Source organism: Cavia porcellus, unplaced genomic scaffold, assembly GCF_034190915.1.
Source record: "Cavia porcellus strain 051 isolate PalLab524CR breed Dunkin Hartley unplaced genomic scaffold, mCavPor4.1 scaffold_17, whole genome shotgun sequence".
Taxonomy (NCBI): domain Eukaryota; kingdom Metazoa; phylum Chordata; class Mammalia; order Rodentia; family Caviidae; genus Cavia; species Cavia porcellus.
This window is the reverse complement of record NW_026947500.1, coordinates 21,396,899-21,406,783: the sequence shown is the minus strand read 5'-3', so window position 1 is coordinate 21,406,783 and position 9,885 is coordinate 21,396,899.

Here is a 9,885-nt window from a genome sequence, read left to right as displayed (position 1 = left end):
CCTCCAGGGAGGCCCAATCGGCCTCCTCCTGTCTCGCAGGAGCTGTTTCTACTCCCCGTTCCTTTGCTCCAGTACATTTTCCTACTTCTTTTTTTATTTGAGATAGGGTCTCTCTAGGTAGTCTAGGCTGGCCTTGAACTCACCATATAGTCTAGGCTGGTCTTGAACTCCTGGCAATCTTTCTGCCTCAGCCTCCCAGAGTACAGGGTTTCCTGGCCCAAATGTTCCTATACTTAACCTTCACTGTTTCTTAGAATTCATTCTTTGACTTCAGGGGACCCAAACTTGGTGTATCTGACATTTATCATTTCCCCTATATCAATTTGGAGGTCCTGTGTCAGTGGCATGTTCCCGCAATCCCAGCACTTGGGAGGCTGAGGCAGGAAGCTCTCCAGTTTGAGTCCTGCCCGGACTAAAGAGAGAACTAATCCCATAGACAGATGAGACATAATAGATAGACAGATGATAGATAGGCAAGCTTAGTCTTATAGCTTAGTCCTCCCTGGGTTCAAACCCCACCACGAAAACCCCAACTACTGGACTGCTTAGAATGGCACCTGGGGCCTGGTTTCCTGTCATGGATCCAGCAGCTTCGCATACACACAGCTGGCAAGGTGTCCTCCCCCACCCCCAACCCCAGTGCTGTGCCCAGAGCAGGGTCAGCACTCACTCAAAGCAAGGTAAATTCTGAAGGCCCTGCAGACCCTCGCCTGGCAGGCAACCAGAGGCCTGGTCCCTTCTCACACCCACTTCAGTTTCCCTTTTGACTTCCCAGGGGCTCTGGGGTACCAGGACCTCCTGCCTCAGGCTCCCCAGCCCGCAGCCTCCCCACCCTCACATCTGACCTGGCTCTGCCCATGGCCTGGCTGCGGGAGTGCAGGAGTCCTGGTCTCAGCTGTGGCCTTGGATGAACCAGTGAGCAGGAGACGGAGGGGATGCTGGTGCCAGAAGGAGGGGATGCTGGTGCGGGAGGAGGCTTTGTTTTGGAAAATGCCTTGATGTCCCCTTGGCTGGGGAAGGGAGGAGCTGGGCCAGGGATGCAGGAGTGATCAAAGGCACATGGGGCACAGCATCTTCACAGAGGACAGTAACTGAGATTAGGAGCTGGGGATCTGTGAACCGGAGGAGACTCAGGACAGGAGGTCAGAAGACTGAGGTAGATGTGGAAGGACAGGGCCTGGGAGAAATCCCCAGAGGCAAGGACAAGAAAGGACTTTAAAAGCATGGCAGTCACAGCACATGCAGGTAATCTCAGAACCTGGGGAGGCTGAGGCAGGAGAATTGCCTTCAATTCAAGGCCAGCTTGGGCTGCAAACAAAGACTTTTTCTCAGAGAAAGAAAAGAAAATCTCCAAATGTGCAAAAGAAATGGAATCATAAATAGGAACAAAAACCAAGAGCAATTAATAGAGAACAGTAACAATTATGTTAGCCAATAGTCTAATTTTCAATAATCACTTTAAATATCAATAGTTAAATACACTGATTAAAAGATTTTCAAAGTGCATCAAGGAGTAAGACCCAATTACATGTTGTCTATGAGAAACTGACTTTAAATATAAAATTGCATATAAATGAAAAGAAAATGGATGGAGAAAAATACCTTGTTCACAGGAAACAGAGAAAGGAATGATAATACTAATTCAGACAGAGAAGAGTTAGGGAAGTTATCAGGGATTTATAATAATAAAAGGGTCACCTTGAGTGATAATCATGTTTCAGTGTGGCTTCCTGAACTGTTACTCATAAACCACTCTGGCATGAAGGTTGATGATGGGAACCTGTGTATTTATTAGGGCAGGATTATGTAGATATTCTGTACCTTCTGCTCAATTTTGTTGTAAACTTATAATCATTCTTAAAAAATGAAGTCTATTTTAAAAAGAATACATGAGCATCAAATGACATTTTATCAGAAAGCAACAGAACAGTAATATACATGGTGGCACACGAATATAGCACAGTAATGAAAAAGAACAAGGTAAGGCTGCATCGAACACTGATAAATCTCACTCAGAAGACATAAGAAGGGACATGTTATACGGTTCCCTTGCAGTTCAGTAGCAGGCAAAGCATCTATGGTGAGAGAAATCAGAAGGGCGTGTGATAGAAACCTCTGGGGTGAGGAAAATGTCCAGTGTTTTGATGTGGGTGGTGGTTACACAGGTGCATTCACAAAATCCATGAAGCTGTGCTGAAGACTCTTACACTTTGCTGCCCAGGACCCATCCTGTCACTCAGATCCTGTCAGCCCAGTGTCCACCTCTAATTCACACAAAGGTCAACAACGACAGCCCCAAATAGATTTCACTTGCACGATACGCTTTATGTTTTTACAGTTGAAATTCCAATTTCGTAAGCAACTACACCGCGAAATATAACTGGAAGGCTTCGAGTAGTTTTCAAGGCAGTTTATCAGCCCCATCACTGAATCCTGGAATAAACAGGCTTGGTCCAACAGGGCACTCATAAACCTCAGCCTGAAGGTATGCAGAGAAGACAGGGTCCAACAAGGCACACAAAAGGAAGGGACGGGGACTGGAGAGGGGATCTGGTACAAGGAAGGAACCAGTAGGGTTGCTGGAAACCACCCATTTCACAAGTTTGCAAAAGGTCTGGGACACTACGGACAAATCTAGGTGGAGAATTCATAAAACCATAATTAGATGCCTAAAGAAAACCTTCATGCTGTGCTTCTGTTATTCCTAGCGTATGTTTCTCTCTGAGTCGTAGCAGTAGAGAGGACCTGCGAACAGAATGACATGCTTTGCAGGAGAAGAAAACATGCTTTGCTGCCTGGTTTCCCCACGCAGGGGCCTTTCAGTTCTCCTGAGTCTGTTTTCCAGTCGGTCTCTTTCTTCCCTGCTCTGCTGACCAAGAGAAGCAAGCTTCGTAACTTCTGGAAAGTCCTTCTTAGCTGCTCCTCAGATGACTCAGGGGACAGGTTCACTGGCCATGGCTACTCTCACTATGACAGACCGGCTGCTACTTTTGGCATCTTCTCATAGAAGAAATGAGTAGCCGTGTTGAAGTTTCCCTCCAGGTGGCCTTCACCTCAGTGACAACAGCTCGCCAAGTCTCTAGCTAGAAACTTGTTCCCGAGAGAGCAGAACCTAAGTGACCGTGACATACTTGCTGCTGCCGGCTTCCCCTCCGAGACAGCACAATGACACTGACTTTCCTTTACCGTCAGGACTTTAAAGAATTCTTTATGTGGTGCTGAAGAATAATACTCATTTCTTGTGTTTCAGATTTTCACGCACACACAAAGAAACGTGGTCCTAAGCAGCCGTCATTGTACCAAGTCTCTGAGTGAAAACCAGGCACGAGGACAATCCACGTCCGGATGAAGGTAAATAGAAAGCCAATACTTCATTTTAGGTTGCTGTGAGACACGGGTGACTGTGGTTTGGGCATGATTAGTTTCCTCCACTGGGTCCCCATTGTAAGGTACTGAGTTGTGGAAACTGAATCAGAGGATGCGATGTAGAGCTGGGGCTTTGGCAGGTGATTCAGACTAGATAAGGCCCATGATTGAAGGCTGGCAGCTTTAGAAGAAGGGGACACTTGTGTCCCTGTCACTCGCCATGTGAGACACGGTACCCTCTGTACTCGGACAGCATAACCAAAGGCAGCTCCGACTCTGGACCTGAACCATGAGCCAAAATTAGCATCCTTATAATTTACCCAGTCTGTAACATTGTGTTAGTAGCTAGAGAAAACCAATTAAAACACAGGTTTACCTTCTTACCTACCCTGGAAGGGCTCTGTGCATTGCTCGGGGTGGGTGTCAAAGCAGACCTGGCTCGTGCAAGCACTTAAGAGACTGAGGTCGATGATCCTTGTATCAGGAAGCTCTGCTACCAAAGGAGCTGCAGACAGGCCTGGGCTGCAGGACATGAGATGGGGACTGTGACTGAATACTGGTCTATGCTGTCATGACAGGTTGGCAACCAAGGGGCAGCATAATAGATTTGCAAAACAGTTATTTATTTATTTATTGGTACCAGGGATCAAACTCATGACCTTGTGCTTGCCAGCCAGGAGCTTGTGCACTGAGCTAAATCCTTGGACTCAAATCAGTTAAAGTGAGAGGGAAAAGTGAAAAAGAACATACACTCATTGGTAAAATAAAAGGAAATAGAAAGGAAACAGAAAAAAAACCCAAAATAATTCAACATTAATTATAAAGAACAGGGATAATTAAAATTCTTTAACATCAATTATTTAATTAAAGATTTTCAGGCCAACTTAGGCCATAGCACATAAAAAGCAGTTGATTCGTAAACTTATCTTAAAAGTATATAATTATCATTAATCACCTTTACATTACCAAAAGGCCCCAACTCATCTCTGATCATATTGTCAAGTAGTATAGCAATACATGTCCATGCCGAATAAGAGGGTAATTTTTTCATCCTGTGCAACGCTGACAGATATTTCACTTTTATGTTTAACAGGTAGAACAAGAGGAAGTTTGTTTCCCAGCGTGGGCTATAAAAAAGTAACATCCACTGTGAAACATTTTGCACTGACTGCAATATTACAAAGATGCCAAGACGCAATCTCCGTGAGATCCACACTTATTCAGGTAAATCCTACCACTTCATCTCAGCTTTAGAGTCGAACAGCTGCTCAGCCATTCTGCTTACAAAGAATTAAACTTCATGCTAAGTCAGAGTGTCACCTGACTCCTTTCTAACATCTACGTAAAGACTGAATATCCAGGACCCTGAAAATAACAGAGCAGACCGAGTGCTGTGAACTAAGCACGCATGTAGTAGTGCTCTAACCTGTTAGCACCCTGCCCACTGCCTATACATTACCCTGAGAACACATGGGATATTTAGAAAGACAGATAATTGGTAGCACAGATAATGCCAATGGCATAGGTTTTAGGAATATTCACTGTTGTTTTCTCGGGATTTTACTTAGGATTGGGCTAATAGCATTAGCTGTAAAGAATGAGCTTTCTCAAGACTTGAACTTCTATTTGTATCTGTCATAAAGAGAACCCTAACCCTGAAAAATTCTAAAGGATCTTTTGTTATAAATGCTTTAATAGTTTTGTTTTTTCTTTTGATTATCTGCTTTTTCTAAACTATGAAAATTTAGGAAAAAAACATGTCACTCATAGGCCTGCCATCTAGATTTAAGAACATTTAAGGTTGTTAAAATGTTGATATTTTACCATTTAATGGTATGTGTTTTATAAAAGTTTATGTATGTGTTTGCTGAATGTATTTTGCAATAAATCACAAACCTCATGACATCATTCCATACTCATGGCACAAGCTCCTGGCTAGCAAGCACAAGGCTGCTTCTTAAAACAGCATTCTACAGCAGAATCACACAAACTCATCAACACACTCAGGAATAGCAACTTTATAGTATCAGCTGATACCTAGACTGTGCACAGCTTGTTTCCCAAATATGTTTTGTGTAATATATGGCTTTTATTTTTTAAAAAAAAGTCAAGATTTAGATACTGTTTTGTCTTATAATTTTTTAGATTCCTTTAATTTAAAACAATGTTCTCCCTAGCATCCTAGCACCCAAGCACCCACCACACACACACATTTTCTTTTGTTTTCTTCTCTTTTCTCCCCTCTCCGCTCTCCCTCCTTCCTTCTCCTCTCCTTCTCTCTTCTCTTCTTTCTCTTTTCTTTTCTCTGGCACCACATTTGTAAATCATCCGGGCCATTTGTTTTGTATAATATTTCACATTCCAAGTTTAAGTATTTCTTCACAGCATCATTTAACTCTCCTGTGTGTTTCTTGTGTACTGTGAGTTTAGTCATTTATATCTATCTTTAATATTTGACCTCAGTGGTTTTTCTATCATTGCATGCCAATAAGACTGTCTTTTCCAGTAAACTTTCTAATTTATTTCACTTAATATTATGAATTTTGAGTTGGATTTTTCTGTTTCTGCAAACATCATTAGAATATGGATGATACATTGGATCTATAGATTGTTTTGGTAATGTAAACATTTCAACAATATCAAGTCTTCCAATTCATGAATATAGGATTTTTTTCTTCCACTTATTGTGCCTTCTTCAATATCTTTAAGTAACTTTTTGTAGTTCTCCCTATACAAGTTTTTCACCTCCTTGGTTATCATTGTTCCCTTAGTGTTAGAGACGAGAGTGTTACCATAAATGAATTTGTTTCCCCAATGTTCTCTTCATTCACTGCTGGTGTAAAGAATTGCAACTGATGTTTACATGCTGATTTTGTGACTCTGAAACTTTCCTGAGTCGGTATACCAGCTCTAACTTTTGTTTTTGTAGTGGAACCTTTTGGATTTTCTACATATAAAGTCATGTCATCTGTCAACAGGAATAATTTTCTTTCTTCCTTTCCAGTCTGGAGGCCTTTATTTTTCCCCTGTCTAATTACCCTGGCCATGAATTCCACTACCCTATTGAACAGAAGAAACAAAAGCAGGCTTCCTACCCTTGTCCTTGTTTTAGAGGAAGCTCTCAGTCTTTCATCATTGTGATTTTAAGCTACAGTTTATTTATATATTGCCGTTATTAGGCTGAAGTGATTTCATCTAGCTCTTATGAGTTGAGGGTGTTTTTTAATCATAAAAGGATGTTGAAATGTATCAGGTATTTTTCTTGCATCAACTGATTTGATGTGTTTTCCCCTTTATTTATGAATTTGATGTATTGCATTGATTGGTTTATTTTCATAAACTGAATCATTCATGAGTTATAGTCCTTTTACTATGCTGTTGAATTTGGTTATCATAGTATTTTGTTGAGAATTTTGGTATCAATATTCACAGAGGATCCTGGTTGGTACTTACCTTATAGTGTCTCTGTATAAAGCTAATGGAGGCCTTATGGGATGTGTTAGGATGTATTCTTTCTCCTTTTTTTGGAAGAGTCCAGGAAGGACTGATATTGACAGTACTATTTTGCCTTAAATGTTTAGCAGAATTCACCAGTGAAGTCAGCTGATTGTGGATTTTTTGTTGTTGAAAGGTTTTGATGACTTATTGATGTCCTAATTATAGATTTAGTTGGGTTTTATTTTTGATCCAGTCCTGGTAAGTCAAATGTTTCCTAGGAATTTGCCCACTTTGATTATCTGACTTTTAGTACATAATGGTTCACAGTAATCTTTTTATGCTTTTTTCCATAAAATTGGCAATTAGCAGCCTCTTTTATTTCTGATTTTACTGCAGCCTTCTCTTTTTTATTAGTCATTCTAACAAAAAGTTCCTCAACTTTGTTTACCTTTTCAAAGAACTAGCTCTTGGTTTCATTTATTTATCTATTCTCTACTTCTGCCCCAATGTTGACTGTTTTCTTTCTTTTGCTACAGTTAGATCTAGTTTGTTCTTCTTTTTCTAGTCCCTTGAAGTAAAAATTTAGGGTGTTGATGTAAGGCTCTTCTTACCTTTTAATATTATTTACAGCTTTAACTTTTCTTCACAGCATTGCTTTTTGCTGCACTCCAGAAGTTTTAGAATGTTGTGTTTTCATTGGTTTCAAGACATTTTCTAATTTTTGTCATTTCTTTTTTGAATTATTCAGTTTTAGAATGTTATTTAAATTCCACATATGTGTAATTTTTTTTAGTTCTTTTTTCTGATTTTTAGCTTTATTCCACCATGACTGGAAAAGATACACTGTGTGATTTCAATCTTTCCAAAGGTAGTAATGCTTGCTTTGTGACCAAGTCTCTGGTCTGTCCTGGAGAATGACAGTGTGTAGTACCGTGGGTGAATGGACAGTGTTCTAATGTCTGTTAGATCCAATTTGTTTACAGTAGTGTTCCTTAAAGATCTCCTGCCTGGTTGCTTTACCCAATATTGAAGTGCGATTATAATGTCTCTTATTGTTTCTTTCAATATTTTACTACACTCTCATATTTAAATGACAATCAATGCAGAATTCCAACTTTGAGGATTTTTCTTCTCTTCAAATATATATTTCTCAGTTCTCTTTTGCAGAAGTTTTTAAAGTGTTTCCAATGAATACAATAACTTGATTAGCAAGTGATTTGCTGCTTCCCTTTGAAAGCCTCCCAAATTTTTTGTCTTTTATATTCTTAAATTTTACTCTAATGGATTTAAGTATAAAAATTTTCCCCAAATAGCAAACTAGATTCAACAGTGTAAGAGTCTATGCAACCTCTATATTTTAGCCAAAATTTTTAAATGCATCATAGATTTTCTATTTTATAAAGGCAAGGACCTGGCTTTTCGGTTCATGATTGTATGTTCAGTGCCTAGTAGGGCTGCCAGCATAAGTTACATGTGCTAAACAAACATTTGTGGAATCAATGAATCGAATAAAAAATAGGCCCTTGAGGGAATGCCAGCTTTTTTAGGGACTGCCAACTTTTGTGGGGACTGCCAACTTTCTGCAACTCTCTAAAGTTAATTATTTCATAATTTGTCTCAACAGCTAGGGATTTTTACAGCAGAAAAGACAGAGACACTAGGATTTTACATTCAACTGAGTTAGTTCACTAAATGGCCTGCACACTACAAAAACATAAGAAAATACACAGGAAAAGAACAATGCAAATGATTACTTCCTTAGAGATCCATATCTGGAGTCCCAACAATACCAGTCAAAACTTTGCAGCTTTTTTACAAGTCATTGTATCACACAATTCTTGGCCTATGTTCCTTTCTCTTCCTTTGGGCAGTGACCTATGTGGTGATATTACACATTTTTGTAGAAATAACGTAGATGACAAATTTGTAAAGCACTCCTTCAGACTTATGATATGAACCAATATATATGTAAATGTTTAAAATCAGAAATAGGCGGTAATTCTTTTTTTCTTCCCCAGAAGAATATCCACTTACATCAATAAATGTTAAGTTAAAAAGCAGAAGTGGAAGAAGAGTAGGACCTGATTTTGTTAAAAACAGCTTTGTTATGGTGCTCTGCTTATGCTGCTCAGGGTAATAATTATTTTCTCATGATGTTCAGCCATGTGTGAATCTTACCACATCATCAGAGTATGTTTCTCTTAGCTATCATTATGTTAGCTAACCTAACATTATGGCACTGACAGGCATTCAAATATGCAGAGTGCCAAAAAAATAATCTTTCTTGTAAAAAATATGATGTTGATTCACAAAAAAAAAGATAATTCTTCTCATGACTATAAATGTGAAAAACTTTAGGGCAATTCACACCCATAAGACAAATTCTTGTGAGACACTGCAAAAAGACCTGAAGAAAATGCTTTGGTTGGTGAAATTCTTGTAGGCTATCAGATATTGAGAACCTATTTGTAAAACTGAGCTACATAAATAATTAACAGTAAGAAAAATAAAGCCCATGTTTTTCTACAGAAATTGAATGAATTATTGAAACTCGAGAAGGTGTTAACAGTTTTGAAAATATGAATTCTTTGGGTTTTGCATTTCCACTGTGCAAAGTGGTGTGGGATATTTCAACCTTTCTGTCAAATAATCTATGCATAAATTGGAGAGAACTGCTCCCCTGAAAGAGTTGCTTTATATTAAAAAAAATAGTATCCAGTTTAAAAATAAACTCACTACCTTTACATGATTTTCATATTTTCATGCCTTAATGAATTTTTCAAGTTAATTTATTTTCAATCAAACACTGTCAATGCTTAGATTATACTATCTCATTCAAATATAGTGTTAAATTTAGGGCAATGTAATAAAAATGATCCTTATGAAAGAAGTATGTATATTGTATTTGTATTCAGAATAAACTACTGAAGTCTTCACAACTTGTAATGACCACAGAACTCCTTTTTTAAAAAACCCTTGTTTCATGGTTCCAAGGTGTTGCTCATTTGGGGAACATTTTTGAAAAGTAAAACTTTGACAACCACACTTTACAAAGTGCATTGACACACTGTAAAACTGACC